Consider the following 16,851-nt stretch of genomic DNA (forward strand, 5'->3'; position numbering starts at 1 on the left):
CAAACTGTCAATGTAACCAAACAATGAAAAGTCAAGTTTATCTTGATAGGTATTCCACCTAATTAATGAAGAAGGAATTAAAGAAGTTCATCAGTTTTAATACCTAAGAAATAAAGGATTTGGGAAGTGGTCACCGGTGGCTGCTGATACCTAAGGAAAGAGACGAACTGGCATTATAGTATTCTGATAGAAGATGTGCTCTGTAACCATGAAACAGTTAATAATAGAACCTGAATCAGATCAGACCTCTAGATCTAACTACTCATTTTCAGGAAATAGAGGAGAATGTGTAATTCAACCATGGGGATATAATCAGTAAAATTCAGACTGTGGGAAACTCTACAAATCAGATGGGTTTTTTGTTTTTAAAATTTTATTTATTTATTTATTTATTTATTTATTTATTTATTTATTTATTTATAGAACTAGAGAGAGCTCAGGGGGAGAGGGAGAGAGAGAGAGAATCTCAAGCAGACTCCACACCGAGCATGGAGCCCGACGTGAGGCTTGATCTCATGAACTGAGCTGAAATCAAGAGTCAGACGCTTAACTGACTGAGCCACTCAGGTGCCCCTCTAGGACCTGATGTCTTAGGAAAATAAATTTCAAGGGGTAAAAACACGAGAAGGGAGAAAGTGAAGCCTATAATTAAAAGAGGCTTGTGAGACCTATTAACCAATTGCAAGGTATGGGTCTCATTCTAATTCAGGATTTGACAGATACATATAGTCAAAATATTTATGAGACAATCTGATAAATTTGAACTCTGACTTGACATGTAATGATACTGAGAAATTATTTTTAAATGTTTGAAGTGTGATGATATGTGGCTTAGGCTTCATTTGTTGATTTTTCTCCAGTTCTTTAAGGTATAAAGTTAGTTGGTGAATTTGGGATTTTTCTATTTTTTTTGAGTGAGGCTTGGATGGGTATGTATTTCCCCCTTAGGACCACCTTTGCTGTATCCCATAGGTTTTGGACCAGTGTTTTTTCATTCTCATTGGTTTCCATGAATTGTTAAGTTCTTCTTTGATTTCTTGGTTGACCCAAACATTCTTAAGCAGGATGGTCTTTAGCTTCCAAATGTTTGAATTTCTTCCAAATTTTTTCTTGTGATTGAGTTCCAGTTTCAAAACATTGTTGTCTGAGAATATGCAGGGAATAATCTCAATCTTTTGGTATCCGTTGAGACCTGATTTGTGACCCAGTATGTAGTCTATTCTGGAGAAAGTTCCATGTGCGCTTGAGAAGAATGAGTATTCTGTTCTTTTAGGGTGGAATGTTCTGTATATATCTATGAGGTCCATCAATAAATGAAGCCTAAGCCATGCATGAGAAGAGAAATAATTAAGATTAGAGCAGAGATCAGTGAATTAGAAACCAGAAATACAATAGAGCAGATCAACGGAACTAGAAGCTGGTTCTTTGAAGGAATTAATAAGATCGATAAACCACTGGCCAGACTTATCCAAAGGAAAAGAGAAAGGACCCAAATTAATAAAATTATGAATGAAAGGGGAGAGATCATGAGGAAATTCACCAAGGAAATAGAAACAGTTATCAGAAATTATTATCAACAACTATATGCCAATAAATTAAGCAACCTGGAAGAAATGGATGCCTTCCTGGAAATCTATAAACTAACAAGACTGAAACAGGAAGAAATTGACAACCTGAATGACCAATAACCAGTAACGAGATTGAAGCAGTGATCAAAAACCTCCCAAAAAACAAAAGTCGAGGACCTGATGGTTTCCCTGGGGAATTCTACCAAACATTCAAAGAAGAAATAATACCTATTCTCCTGAAGCTGTTTCAAAAAGTAGAAACGGAAGGAAAACTTTTTGTGAGGCCAGCATTACCTGGATCCCCAAACCAGGCAAAGACCCCATCAAAAAGAAGAATTTCAGACCAGTATCCCTGATGAATATGGATGCCAAAATCCCCACAAGATCCTAGCTAATAGGATCCAACAGTACATTAAAAGGATTATACATCACAACCAGGTAGGATTTATCCCTGGAATTCAAGGGTGGTTCAACATTCGCAAATCAATCAATGTGATAGAACACATTAATAGGAGAGAGAAGAACCATATGGTCCTCTCAACTGATGCAGAAAAAGCATTTGACAAAATACAGCATCCTTTCTTGATTAAAACTCTTCAGAGTGTAGGGATAGAGGGAAATTCCTCAATTTCATAAAAACCATCTATGAAAAGCCCACAGTGAATATCATTCTCAATGGGGAAAAACTGAGAGCCTTTTTCTTAAGATCAGGAACACGATAAGGATGCCCACTCTTGCCACTATTGTTCAACATAGTACTAGAAGAACTAGCAACAACAATCAGACAACAAAAAGAAATAAAAGGTATTCAAATTGGGGTGCCTGGGTAGCTCAGTCTGTTAAGCATCTCCCTTAGGCTCAGGTCGTGATCCCAGGGTCCTGGGATCAAGCCCTGCATCAGGCTCCCTGCTCAGCGGGAAGCCTGCTTCTCCCTTTCCCACTCCTTCTGCTTGTGTTTCCGCTCTCGCTGTCTCTCTGTCTGTCAAATAAATAAATAAAATCTTTTTTAAAAAGGTATTCAAATTGGCAAAGAAGAAGTCAAACTGTCTCTCTTCGCAGATGAAAGGATATTTTATGTGGAAAACCCAAAAGACTCCACCCCTAAATTACTAGAACTCCTACAGCAATTCAGTAATGTGGCAGGATACAAAATCAATGCACAGAAATCAGTTGCTTTCCTATACACTAACAGTGTAATTGTAGAAAGAGAAATTAGGGAATCGATTACATTTACAATAGCACCAAAAACCGTAAGATACCTCAGAAGAAACCTAACCAAAGAGGTGAAGGATCTATACTCTAGAAACTACAGAAGACTTCCATGCTCATGGATTGGAAGAATAAACAGTGTTTAAATGTCTGTGCTGCCCAGAGCAATCTATACTTTCAGTGCCTTCCTGATCAAAACACCAATGGCATTTTTCAAAGTGCTGGAACAAATAATCCTAAAATTTGTGTGGAACCAGAAAAGACCCCAAAGCACCAAGGAAATGTTCAAAAAGAAAAACAAACCTGGGGGCATCATGTTACCTGATTTCAAGCTATATTACAAAGCTGTGACCACCAAGATGGCATGGTATTGGCACCAAAAAAAGACACATAGATCAATGGAACAGAATAGAGAGCCCAGATATGGACCCTCAACTCTATGGTCAACTAATCTTCGACAAAGCAGGAAAAAATATCCAGTGGAAAAAAGACAGTCTCTTCAATAAATGGTGCTGGGAAAATTGGACAGCTCTATACAGAAGAATGAAACTGGACCATTCACTTATACCATACACAAAGATAAACTCAAAATGGATGGAAGTCCTCAATGTGAGACAGGAATCCATCAAAATCTTAGAGGAGAACATAGGCAGTAACTTCTTCAACATCAGTCATAGCAACTTCTTTCAAGACACATCTCCAAAGGCAAGGGAAACAAAAGTGAAAATGAACTTTTGGGACTTCATCAAGATAAAAAGCTTCTGCACAGCAAAGGAAACAGTCAACAAAACAAAGAGGCAACCCACGGAATGGGAGGAGATATTTGCAAATGACACTACAGATAAAGGGTTGATATCCAAGATTTATAAAGAACTTCTCAAACTCAACACCCAAAAAACAAATAATCAAGTCAAAGAATGGGCAGAAGACATGAACAGACACTTTTCTAAAGAAGACATACAAATGGCTAACAGACACATGAAAAAATGTTCATCATCATTAGCCATCAGAAATCAAAACCACACTGAGATACCACCTTACACCAGTTAGAATGGCAAACATTGACAAGGCAAGAAACAACAAATATTGGAGAGGTTGTGGAGAAAGGGGAACCGTCTTACACTGTTGGTGGGAATGCAAGTTGGTACAGCCACTTTGGAAAACAGTGTGTGGAGGTTCCTCAAAAAGTTAAAAGTAGAGCTACTGTATGACCCAGCAATTGCACTACTGGGTATTTACAGATGTAGTGAAAAGAAGGGCCACATGCACCCCAGTGTTCGTAGCAGCAATGTCCACACTAGCCAAACTGTGGAAAGAGCTGAGATGCCCTTCAACAGACGAATGGATAAAGAAGTGGTCCATATATACAGTGGAATATTACTCAGTCATCAGAAAGGATGAATACCCAACTTTTGCATCAACATGGATGGGACTGGAGGAGATGATGCTAAGTGAAGTAAGTCAAGTAGAGAAAGTCAATTATCATATGATTTCACTAATTTGTGGAATATAAGGAATAGCACGGAGGACATTAGGAGAAGGAAGGGAAGAATGAAGGGGGGGTTTCGGGGGGGGAAATGAACTATGAGAGACCATGGACTCTGGGAAACAATCTGAGGGTTTCAGGGGGGTGGGGGTTGGAGGGGATGGGTGAGCCCAGTGATGGGTATTCAGGAGGGCACGTATTGCATGGAGCACTGGGTGTTATAGGCAAACAATGACTCATGGAACACTACATCAAAAACTAATGATGTACTGTATGGTGAGTAACATAACATAATAAAAAAAATGAAGTGTGATGATATTTTTGTGGGTATATATGTGTGTGTGTCCATCAAGGGCAGTTTTGCTCCCTAGGAGACATTCGGCAATGTCTAGGACATATTTGGGGTCATAAGTAGGAGTGAGGAAGGCTACCCGCATGTAGTGTGGGGAGACCAGGGTTGCTGCTAAGCATTGTAGTATGCTCAGGACAGCCCCCTCAGCAAAGAAGGACGTGGCCCAAGATGTCAGTAATGCCAAAGTTATGAAACCCTATTCTGGAGATACATGTTGAAGTAGCTACAGATAAAATAAGATGAAGATATTTGCTTCAGAATTTTGTGGGGGATGTGGGGATGGGCCGTGAGTTGAGAATTATTTAAGTTAGTGATGGGAGTTCCTCATACTATTCTCTCCCCTTGGTGTATGTGTATCTATTTATCTGTCTGTATGTGTATAGAGTATATATATGTGTGCATGTGAGTATGTATGTGTGTGTATACATATAGTGCAATTGTAAATTTCCATAAGAAAAGCTCACAAGCTTGCTACAGGCGAGGTAGAGCGTGTGTTCTGGGAGCAGCGCGGCAGCAGTACGTGGCGCCCGGTGCCAGCAGGTGGGGAGAGTGGACAAGCTGAGATGGTGGGTTTGCAGGAGTGGCAGCAGTAGCATCCTTACCAGGCTCAGTCTGTAGTGTGAGGTTGGCCGTGTCTGCCTGGCTAGCCTCTCCTTATCCCTGGTTCGTGGGTTTTTTTGTGTTTTTTTTGTTGTTGTTGTTGTCTTGTTCTTTGGGCTTCCTAATATCCTTTCAATAAATGCTTTTTCTGTTTAATTCACTCAGATCCAGTCTCTGTGAAGACCTATACAAGAAAAGAATGAAGCAGATGTATAGAGAAAAGGTGATATGACAGACCATGGGAGGAGAGAGAGGAATTAGGAGAAATAGATATGTAAAAATATGTATGTAGTTTATATATATAACAAATAAAAGTTACATAGTATATATAGCATATATATATATATATAATATATTTGAGAGAAAGAGGATCTCATGGTTTCTGTTTTCCTTGTTCTTAACTTCTATCCCTCTTGAGACCAATGTTTAATTCTTGCCCATGGGTATTATGAGACACCCCCATGTTTTTTTATGTAAAAACTGTAATTTCTGCTTAAACAAATACAAGTGGTCTTCTGTCACCTACAACCCAAAGAAGCTCAGCATAGTTTGGGTGATGACGTGCTCACCTAACCACCTTTTTCCTGTCCCTGCTTTTGCTCACCCCTGTGCAGATGTTCCACAAATATCTGTCTAATGGACCCATGATTGTCATTTGGCTCCAGACCAGGAATGAATGTGCTGTTCATGGCAGCAGAGGCATTCTGGTATTCTTGGCATTTCAAATAATCATTGTAAGTGAACACATTTACTGAGAGTTCATTCTGGTATGTGTGCCAGTCTCTTTTTTGAGTTTTGCCAGCGTGCCTCAGTCTCTCTGAACACCACTGACTGTAGGGTCCTCAGTTCTTGGGTTTGTGAGGCACAAGGAATGAATGAATCCAGTGGGGCCCATTGAGAGACAGCTTGCCTGGTGGGTCCTATACTGCTGGACACAACCCACTCCAACTTCGTTGATGAAGGCGGCGCCTATAAGGTGGGAGAATGTACAGGCAGGGTAGCCTCAGTTTTCAGAGAACAGGCTTTGAGTCACATAGCCTTAGGTTGTAACCCTGAGTCTACCCTGTGCTCCTGTGTTTCCTCAGGCCAGTTATTTAACTTCTCTATGCCTCAGTTTCCTCATCTGTAAAACGGACTATTTTAAGGCTTCAATGAAAAAAAATATGTATACATGTGTATAGACAAAGAGAAGATCACATGGGGGGTACTCTAGAAATGGTATTTTTATTATTACTAAACATTGTGGTTAATATTATCATAGGGAAGTTCTTCTGGTATAAAGACCACCAAGCAGGAGATGCTCAATGTAGAAGACGATAAACCTTTTGGCTACTTCAAGGCCCTGCAGTTCCCATGATGCCACTTACTCATCAGCTCAGTGATCTCATGCTTGGGTGACCCCATCTGGGCCGCCACATTAGTTATGCAGCATTGGTAGCTCCCAGGGTCCTGGTCTGATGGGGAGGGTTTGTGTGTTTGGCTCTTGGGTCCTACCAACCTGGACTCCACCATCTTCTACCTGTGTGACTCGGGACCTAATCACCCTGTGACAGGAAAGTAATTCTGCCTATCTCATGAGCTTGTTGTGACAATTAGATGGAATGATACATGATGGGAGGTGTGTCAAGAAATGTTTCACCTCATTCCATTTACTTATTTTTTTCCTAGCTCCCAGAACAACCCATTTCTACCAAAGAGGTCTTTTATCTGATTTCCATTATTTCCGGTTTTGGAAAGGGTACTCCAGAGTTCCTTCAGGTTCACCCAATAGGAAGGAATAAGTGGCAGACCCCTTGCTCACACAAAGCACTACTTCAGATCATTTATCTTTGGAGTCAACAAGTGAAAACTCACGGGTTCTTGAAACATGCTCTCTTTGGCTCGTGTCATGTTTTTAAAATTGGGAAATTCCACCCTTCACTTGAGCTAAGTTCTGGATGGTCCTTCCAGACAGGGCAAAAGGCTTCATTCCCCACAGTTCCCACCCCTCTCTATTAATCACTCATCAACATCCACTGTCCTTACTTATACCTGGCTAGTCCCTGTAGGCATTTGAGATCATGTCTGTGGAGGTGTGCAAACATGGCTTCAAATCCTTTAACACTCCTCCCATCAGGAAGTCGAGTCTGTGTCCCCTCCTCTTGCACCTGGGTGGGCTTGTGACTGCTTTGACTAATAGACTATGGCAGAAGTGACACTCTGTGACTTTTGAGCCTTTAGGTCAATAAAAGGCAAAGCTTCCACCTTGTCATCTTGAGGCACTCGCTCTGGGGGAAGCCAACTGTGATGTAAGATATTGAACTATCCTGAGACTGCCGTGCTGGAGAGGCCATGGGAGGTACGCCTGGAGACGGGCCCCCTGAGCTACCAGCTGACAGCCGGCATCAACTGCCAGCCCTGTGTGTACTCTATCTTGGAACCATCTCTGGCCCTAATTGAGTCATTCGTCCAACAAATATTTATTGAGCATCTACCGTGTGCTAAGCATTTGATAACTGTTGGGATTTTTGTAATAAAACAAAGTAGGTGAAGATCTTTACCCTTAAGGAGTTTACATTCTTATGAGGAAAAGAGATAATTACAAACAAGGAAATACGTGTTGTCTATCAGGCACTGATGAGGGCTATGGAGAAAAATGAAGCAGGGGAGGGAAATCAGAGTGTCGAGGCACAGAGAACTCTTCTAGGTGGCTACGGAAGTATTTTAAGTGTATTCACGTAAAAGAACAGCAGTCAGAACAACAATCACAGCCATGTGTTGAGTGCATACTACATACTGCCTTGTGTATGTCTTCCTCCACTTACATTTCCCAACTACTCTGAGTGGTAGGCATGACTTTACCCATTTTGCAGATGAGGGAAGTGGGGCTTGGAAAGTCAGCCCCTCACTAGAAGACATGTCCTGGGAAAGTGATAGAGCAGGGGAGAAGCACCCAAGACGGCTGCCTCCCGCACTCTGCTTTCCACTGAACTGCTCTCTTTCTTAGAGCTCTGTTGTCAGCATGGTGAATCAGAAATCTCACTGACGATCTCTTACTCCCCCATGCAATGTCAAGTGAGAAAAAAAAGGAGAAAGAAAAGAGAAAACGATTCCCTTTGGAGAAGAAACAGTCAGGAAATAAAGGGACACACTTGAAAGATTATGTATTTAATGTTTATGCCTCTTTCTCTTCTCCCTCAAGTTCAGTTTAGCATCCGGCTGTCGAAGCTGACAATTTATGAGAATCTTGGGCGAGTAACTGCTTGAAACCTCCCTGTGGCTCTAACCATGGCAGGCAATTCATCCAAAAGTCTGTGGGGCTTTTAGGGTAAAATACTTTTCTAATATTTTCCCCCTTCTGCTCATGCTTTTCCCAAAGGGCAACAAATGGTAGTAGTTTGCCAAGAAAGTGATATGTATGGTCTTGAATGAGACTGTCTTTACACTTCAAGTCACTCTCTCAGAAAGGGAAGTGATCGATCCCCTTGTCCCCCGTCCACAAGCTTGGGTCTGAATCTCTCCAAGTCCAGTGACCATTCTGAAGTTGTCTCTTCCTTGGGCTTTCTATGTCTTCTTCTCTTTTCTCCCTTGACCATAGGAGAGAAGAAAGCAATACTTTTCTTTATTCCCTGTAAATCATTCACAGTTAGGTTTTCTAGAAGGAAAAAGCCTTGGGTAGAGGACAAGATAATGAGAGAAGCTTCCTTGGAAAACATACAAGTGACTAAGGTGCTATTGGCAGGGAGGATTCTGGGCCAAGGGTTAGACCTCCTGCCCACCATAGCCAGATGGAGTCACTAATGGCTGCCAGACTGTTCTGGCCACGTTGCATATCTTGTCCTCCTTAATTGTCCAACCACATGTGAGGGAGGCATAGTTATTAGCCTCATTGTCATGATGAGTCAGCAGAATCTCAGAGAGGTGAGGTGACTTGCTGAGGGCCTAATGTTAGGCGAGTGAGTTGAGGAAAAGACATTCCAGGCCTAGGAAACAGTGTGAGTAAAAGCAGGGAAGTGAGAACCTGCTGTGATGCTGCAGGTGACTGGGCGTGGCTGGGGAGCCAGATGTGGTTAAGGGAACAGCGGGGGATGAGTTTAGGAAGGACTTTGCATGCTCTGACCTGAAAGGCAGTGGGACCTCCTGAGGGATTTTGAAGTTGGGAGTGACCTCATTTAATTTGCATTTTCAGAGCGTTCCAGAGGATAGGCTGGGGGAGGACCCGAGTAGAGATGGAGTGACTCCAGAGGAGGTGGGTCTTGTCTCAGGGATCACGGCAGGCAATGCAGAGGGTTTGAAGCAGAACGTGATAAGATCTGGGTCCTCAAGGAAGACACAGTCCACTGGGGCAGAAGAGGCCTGCAGGGAGGGAAAATGATGCAGTACGGTGCCAAACCTCAGAGGCACAGAGCATCTGGCCTGGAACACCTGGTCACCCAGGTACACCGTGCCAAGTCACATATGCAGGGAACAGTGTATTCAGATCAGATCGGATCAGATCAATAGATTCTTCCAGTTCTGCTTTGGTCAATAGAACTAGAGGAGTCAGCTTCCTCAAATCCTGCTTTATTATGACTGCACTCTCTTCCCAAGGGGTATATATGTGTGTTGGAACAAGGGACCAACATCTTAGTCACTGAAGCAGGAGAGAAACCTTATTTTTATCTGTGAGATGCTACCTGCCCCCAGCCCTCAGAACACACTGCAGCAGTTTTTGTCATCAAGCAGATCTGATTTCAAGTCCACGCCCTGTCACATCACTGTACGACCCTAAGCCAGTCACCTCATTTCTGTGTCCTTGGTTTCCTTATATATAAAATAGGGGTTATTAGGCTGTCTTCTTCCTAGGGTTGTTGTAAAGATGAGATAATGCATGTATACACGTTCTCTCAGAACAGAGCATGAAGTGCAAAATGAACGTTAATCACTGTTTCTTGCCTTGTCGGTTGTGGCGTTGTTCCCAAGTAGGGTAGTTTTGGTTCATATCCTGACATCATCCCCAAGTTTTGAGAGCCATTTTGTTTTCTACATAGATGTCAGTGAATACAAGGGCACCCAAATATGTGACCAAACAGACTTGAACTGTCCTCAGTGGTCCGGAGCATCTGATTCCCAGTGATGGTTCAAGGATCCCCGTGGGGGCATAGCCCACGTGGAACTAGCTCAGGAGCATTCTGGGACTCAGTGCCTCATGATTCTTCTCACTGTAATCATTGCCACAGCTGAATTTCCCAGCAGGGATCATTAATCACATCAGGCACTGATACCACAAACAACGGAACTCAGGCTATTTGCCAGGCATCTAGGACGAATACGGTTCTTGCTTATTCTCTTGGTTCCAACCCACTAGGGGGAGAAGGAGAAGCAAACTCCTACTTTTCCATGGAGTGGGTCATTGTAAGATGTAGACCATGGATTAGCTTTCAACTTCCCTTACCTCAGAACCTCAGCTCTTCCTTCCTTCCAACCTGTCTGTCCACCAAATCGTAACAAATGCTGACCTACAGGGATATGTTTTGATGGGGTCGAGAGGGAAGAAAGGGAAAAGGGAAACAAGTATATATCCCATATCTTCTCACATATTCACCATATGTTAATTTCAAGTTTTCCCAAATATTCACAACCACCCTATGTGGTAGGTACTATCATTCCCATTCCCACTTTAATTTTAGGTAAAGAAACTAAAGCTTAGATAAGGGAAGTTAAGTGCCCCAAGACACACAAATAACAAGAGACTCAGTGGTACCATATTGTACTTCTTCCTATTGGTTCTTAGAATTGTTTCACTTTCCATTAACAGATGGGGAACCCGAGGCTAGAGGGTACTCCAGGACCCACAGCAAAAAAGAGGTAGAGATGGGTTTTGAACTTAGGTCTGTGATCCTAAACTCTCAGCTACCTCCACTATGTAAATAGCATCCTTGTTACTTGGAGTGTGATCTTTGAACCAGCAGCATCTGCAATCACCTGAAATTTGTAAAGTGTGGCTTTCTAGGACCCACTTAGATGCAGTAAAACAGAGCTGCTTTGTCATGCAACCTCCAGGGTATTATGGGTACACTGACGTTTGAGAAGCAGCGGTCTGCATAGTTCATCCTGGCTGTGAAGGACACTTGCTAAGGGCAGAGGCACTGTGGCAGCCTGTCCCCAAAGATGACCCCAGCCATCCCTCCCCTCTCCCTGTGTAGGTGCCACTCCTCACACCAAGGGGCGGAACTTGTGTCCCTTGAATCTGTACTGTTCCACGACTGGCTTTAGACACCAGAAGGCACCAGAAATGATGTCCTGGGATTTCTGAACAGTTTCCACTTCTTGCCTCTCAGAACCCAGATGCCATGCTGTGAGAAACTCAGGCTCCACGGAGAAGACACGTGGATAAGAAGTGAGGCACTCTGCTTACAGTCACACCCGAGCATCCAGCTGACCCCAGCTGCTGGTTAGGTGAGTAAACCGTCGTGGGTGTTCCATCCCCGTTATGCCCCCCAGATAACTGTATCCCCAGCTGACACCATATAGAGCAGAAGAATCGCCCGGGCGAACCTAGTCAATCCACAGAATCAGGAGAGATAGTAAAATGGTTGTTGATTTAAGTCACTAAGTCTCGAGCGGCTTGTTCTACATCAGTACCTAACTGAAAGAGAAATCGGTACTTGGGTGTAGGGCGCTGAGGTCACATAAACTTAAAACATGTGGCAATGGCCTTGGAACCAGGCATCAACTGGAGGTTGGAGCACCTCAAGGAGACTGTAAACGGAGGCTGGAAGGGCAGTGAGAACATTGCTCTTGGAGGCAGGAGAAAGTGGGACTTGAAGAATGAACTGCCAGAACCATTAGCAAAATGTGCCCCGCAGTAACAGTGAGGTAGACATAGTACCTAATGAACCTGTCAGTCTGGTTAAGGAAATTTCCAAGTCGAATGTAGAAAGTGCCAAGTACTGTTATTAGCTCAGAGCTAATTATTTTTATTAATTGAAATGGAATAAAATTAAAATGTAATGAAATTCTTCAATTGCACTAACCACTTATAAGTACTTACAAGCCACATATGGCTACCCCATTGGAGAGTGCAGAATATTATAGAGCATTTACACCATCATAGAAACTTCTGTTGAACTGCTCTGCTCAAGTATGAGTAGGCAGGAAGTAGACAACACATCCAAAAAGTTAAACCACTCTGCTCCTCAGAGTGTGGCATCTCCTGAGAGCTTGTGTGAAATAAGACTTCTCAGGCCCTGCCCAGACCTACAGAATCAGAGTCTCTGGTTGGGGTTGGGGGTGGGGGGTGAGTAGGAATCTGTATTTTCACAAGCCTTCCAGGCGATTCTGATGCACATTAAACTTTAAGAAGTACTAAAGAGAGTTGAATAAAGGGACTGCTGTTGAGTTGAGGGCTGGGTTGAGAGAGGCAGCAAAGGACAGTGAAACACTAGGAAGTAGCAGAGAGGAAACCAGACAGTATTAGTGGAACCCAAGGATGGCTGGAGCCCTGGGAGGCAGCTGAGGGACACGGTGGGTCCAGAGCTGGGGTAAGGCAAGAAGCTTGTGGCAGAGGACAGGGAGGGAATACCCTCACCCCTCACTCTTCTGCCCTCTGGATTTTCACTGGAGTCCCTGTTGACTCCATCCAGCCAAAAGCTAAAGGACAACGGAGTCTCTTCTGCACAGAGCAGGGCAGAGGGAAGTGGAGAATGGATCTGGAGGGACAAATGAGATTGAGCCAGCACACGTGGTTTTGATGTATTGGCTATATTTTTAAAATACACATTTGATCTATAAATATATAACTATTAACATTAAAAAGATGTTACTACCCTTCAAAATCATCTTAGTTACAACAACTCAGGGAACCATGTTATTAACAATGAGATCTCTCTATACAATTTTAAGAAGGGAAATAACCACTGTTAATGTTTCTTTCCAATTTGTTTTTCCCTCCCCTCCCCATTTCTATCCCCTGCCTTTCCCCTCCCTTCCTCTTGCCCACCCTCTCCCTCTCTTTCCTCCCTCTCTCCTCTCTCTGTCTTTGTATTATGTAAAAATATTATAGTAAATAAAGTGTCGTGTCCTTTCTTTTTCACTTAAAATTATGTTTTGAACATTTTCTTGTGCCATTAAGGATTCTCCAAAAACATGTTTTTCAGTGGCTGTGCAGATGGTTTAAAGATGATTGTTACTGTAAGCTGTCTCAAATCCTTTTGGGAAGTAGGTGGTGTATAATGCATAAATTATCAATGAAAAGCAAGTTGTTCTTAATTTTACTCTCAGCCTCTAAAATGCAGTAGCTCTTGGTGGATCTGTTTCTCCAAAGCCACAGAAATAGAGGGGATAGTGACAATGACCAAACAGGAGCCATGAGGAGGAAGACTGTTGAACTGGGGGTTCATGCCAGGTTCTGTCCAGTGTCTGCCCGTGTGACCTCAGATGAGGGTGCTTAGACCAGCTGAAGTTCAAGGTCCCCTTTCGTTCTACCTCTGATTTCTGATACAAATCGAATGCGCTCTTTGGTAGAAAAAAGCCTCATTTCAGGGACTGCCCTCCTTTTCCATCACACCCTGGTCCCGGGCACCATCATCCCTCACCTGAACAACAGGAATCCCCATGCTTCAGTGGTCTCCTCCGGCCACTCTTGCCCTCCACCTCTTCTCCACAAGGGAGCTAGAGTGATCTGGTAAAGACCATGTCAGATAATCTCACTCATCTTATTACTCCTTGTCATGGAGAATGAGGCTTCACATGATCAGGTGCCCCACCACCTCTCTGATCTCACCTCTTACTTCTGCCTTGTTCACTCCACCCCGGCCAAATCTGTCAGCCATACTTCCACTCAAGAGCCTTTATACCTGCTGTTCCATCTGCTCAGAATGCTGTTCCTTCACATTTCCTCACAGCTTGTATCTATCGAGAGAGGTCTTTTTGAGAGGTCTTTTTCTGACCTCTCTCAATAGCATAGCCCCAATTCCCATCATTCCCTATAGCTTTCTGCAGTTTTATTTTCCTTGAAGGCACTTATCCTGGATATGATATCTGCAGGGGCTAATTTACCTATTATTTCTCCATCTCCACTAGCATGTAAGTTCCATAGAACAGGAACTTGGTCCGTTTTATTCATTGCTGTATTCGCTGCATTCTGACGTGAAAATAGTAAGTGCTCAGTAAAGTGCACTCAGTGGGAAACCAATACCTATTTATTGATTGAATGAATGAGTGAATGAATGAATTAAAAAATCCTTCTGAGGAAGGTCAGTGTTCAGGAGGGAAAGATGTGCAAACACCTCAGCTTCATGGTTGTGTTATGGATGGATTGATGCTCAGCCCCTGCTTAGGGCCTAGATATTTTTACAAGAGCCATGATGTCACTCTCTCTGTTATTCCTCTTTCCATTCCCTCAGGCCACCTCCTGTAGGCTCCTGGCATCCCCTCCAGCTCTTTGCCCCAGTTCTAATTCCCTTCTTTCCCACCCCTGTCCCACCCAGTGGTCTGTGATCCCCTCGGCACCTCACAGACGATGGCAATAACCATTTTTCTTGTGTTGGTGTCATTCAGTGGCTTACAATACCCTCTCCTGCATGTGATCTCCTCTACTGCTGCCACGGTTCCTCAAGGTAGGAGCTAATGTCCTCATTTTAGTCACTTGTTCAAGTTCCACAATTTATTGAGTACCCACTCTGGTGGGGACTTGGGGACAGTGACAAATGGGCAGAGATGGTTCCTGCTCTCATCAAGTTCAAAATCTGGCAGGGGAGACAGACATGAGGCACATAATGGGATCAGTATTTCCTAATATGACAGTTGTCCTAAGTCCTGTGGAGGGGAAATGGGCACCACCACTTCTTGAGTGTCTCCACATCTTATGTAGATAGTATCATTTTATCCTCCCATGAGCCCTCTGATGTGAGCCCAGTACAAGACCTGTTTTACAGATGGGGAGACTTAGTCTCAGATGACAGTTTTCCCAAGGTCAAATGTATATATATATATATATGTGTGTGTGTGTGTGTGTGTATGTATATATATGTTTATATGATATTTATATATTTGGGGGCACCTGGGTGGTGTAGTTGTTTAGGTGTCTGACTCTTGGTTTCAGATCAGGTCATGATCTCAGGATCCTGGAATCCAGCCCTGTGTCGGCCTCCCTGCTCAGTGTGGAGTCTGCTTAAGTTTCTCTCTCCCTCTGCCCTCCTCCCCCACATTCTCTCTCAAAAATAAATAAATCTTTAAAAATATTATCTATTTCTATAACATGTATAGAAATATGTATATTATACAAATATGTAAATATTAGATATTGTACAAATTGCATATATATTGCTTTGTATACATACAATATTTATGTATTTATTTATATTATTTACATATGTATATATTGATGAGGATGAGAAGGTGCACTTCAGAAAAATGTGGTGATTTGCCCAAGGCCCTATGGTTCATACATAAACAGATTTGGAATTAGAGTCCAGGTTTCTGATTCCAGAGCTCATGCTCCTTTTACTCCACTGCAGCTGCCTCTAGCTCTGACACCCCCCAAGCACCTGCCCTCATGTCCAGAAGATGAGAAAATCCTCTCTGGGATTAATGGGAGAAGAGCACTGCCCTGCTCTCACCAGGCCCCGAAGTGCACATGCTGTCCCCGTGTGATGAGCATTAATTAATTAATTGGAAAAGACTCGACCCCAGAGCACCTGGTGATCCAGTTGGCATTATTGCGCCTATTACTCAACACCCCATTCAGTGTCTGCCTCCTCCCAGATCCCTGCCTGAAAGCGAGGCAGGAGGAGAAAACTCTGGCTGCCCAGTCTCTGCAAACCACCACTGTTCTCTTTGTCTACCTGGGTCCGTGTTCAATTCTGTTGTCTTCCACCCACACTCTGGGCTGAGCACTGCAGTCATCTCAGTCATTTCTGCCTGATTGGGACTGCTGGCCGAGTCTATTATCATGAACTCCACAGAGCCTCCATCCAAAGGCTGTGCTGCATTGAGAGTGGAATCTGCTCTAATGAGAACATTGCTCAGAACCCCACTACCAGACTGAGGAATCAGAGGAAGCAGGGCTGGTGTCTTGAGAGTCTCCTGTGAATGAGGAAGTAGAGAAGGAGCTCTGAGTCCAATAAGTCAAGGTGGCAGATAACATAATTTGGTTTTCACGCATTCCTCCAAGCACCTATACATTAGATGGGGGATTATATGATTTTATTTTATATTATATACATATTTTATATGTTTCTTTTATACATGTTTTTTACTTTACTACACACACAGATATATACATACACATTTTTCTCTGGGGTGATGAAGTTCTGTGAGTGGAGAATAATGAATGTGGATAAAGGGCAGGAGAATTTAGAATTTGAAGACCAGTAATAGAATCCTGGCTCTGCTGCCAACTCTCTATAATCAAGCTCTTTAAGTCCCCTGGGACTGTGTTTTCCCATCCACAAAGTGGGAATTGTACAAGCTGTTGTTCTCTGGGTATTAGCAGAGTTTTCTGAGTAACTAGATGCTCTCACTCATCTCTACTTTCCTGCATGTGGTCTGAACAAAGTGTTTCTCCATACCATGAACAAGAGCCAAAGGACAGTTGGGTGGGGGGTGGGGAGGAGGCATGGGTCACAGAGTTCTGCCTGGATGGGAATTGTGGACTGATCTTCCACACTGGGTGC

The 16,851-nt window shown here is 43.1% G+C and overlaps 1 long non-coding RNA gene across 1 annotated transcript in view; it reads left to right on the forward strand.

Annotated features, from left to right (window-relative positions):
• LOC113933180 overlaps positions 1-5,438 on the forward strand; it is a 214,298-nt gene extending 208,860 nt beyond the window's left edge. Inside the window, exon 3 of the long non-coding RNA XR_003523268.1 lies at positions 5,381-5,438. This is a non-coding gene — a long non-coding RNA (uncharacterized LOC113933180). The remainder of the gene's footprint in view (positions 1-5,380) is intronic.
• The last annotated feature ends 11,413 nt before the right edge of the window (positions 5,439-16,851 follow it).

The sequence above is a fragment of the Zalophus californianus genome, chromosome 10 (genome assembly GCF_009762305.2).
Source record: "Zalophus californianus isolate mZalCal1 chromosome 10, mZalCal1.pri.v2, whole genome shotgun sequence".
NCBI classification, from domain to species: Eukaryota; Metazoa; Chordata; class Mammalia; order Carnivora; family Otariidae; genus Zalophus; species Zalophus californianus.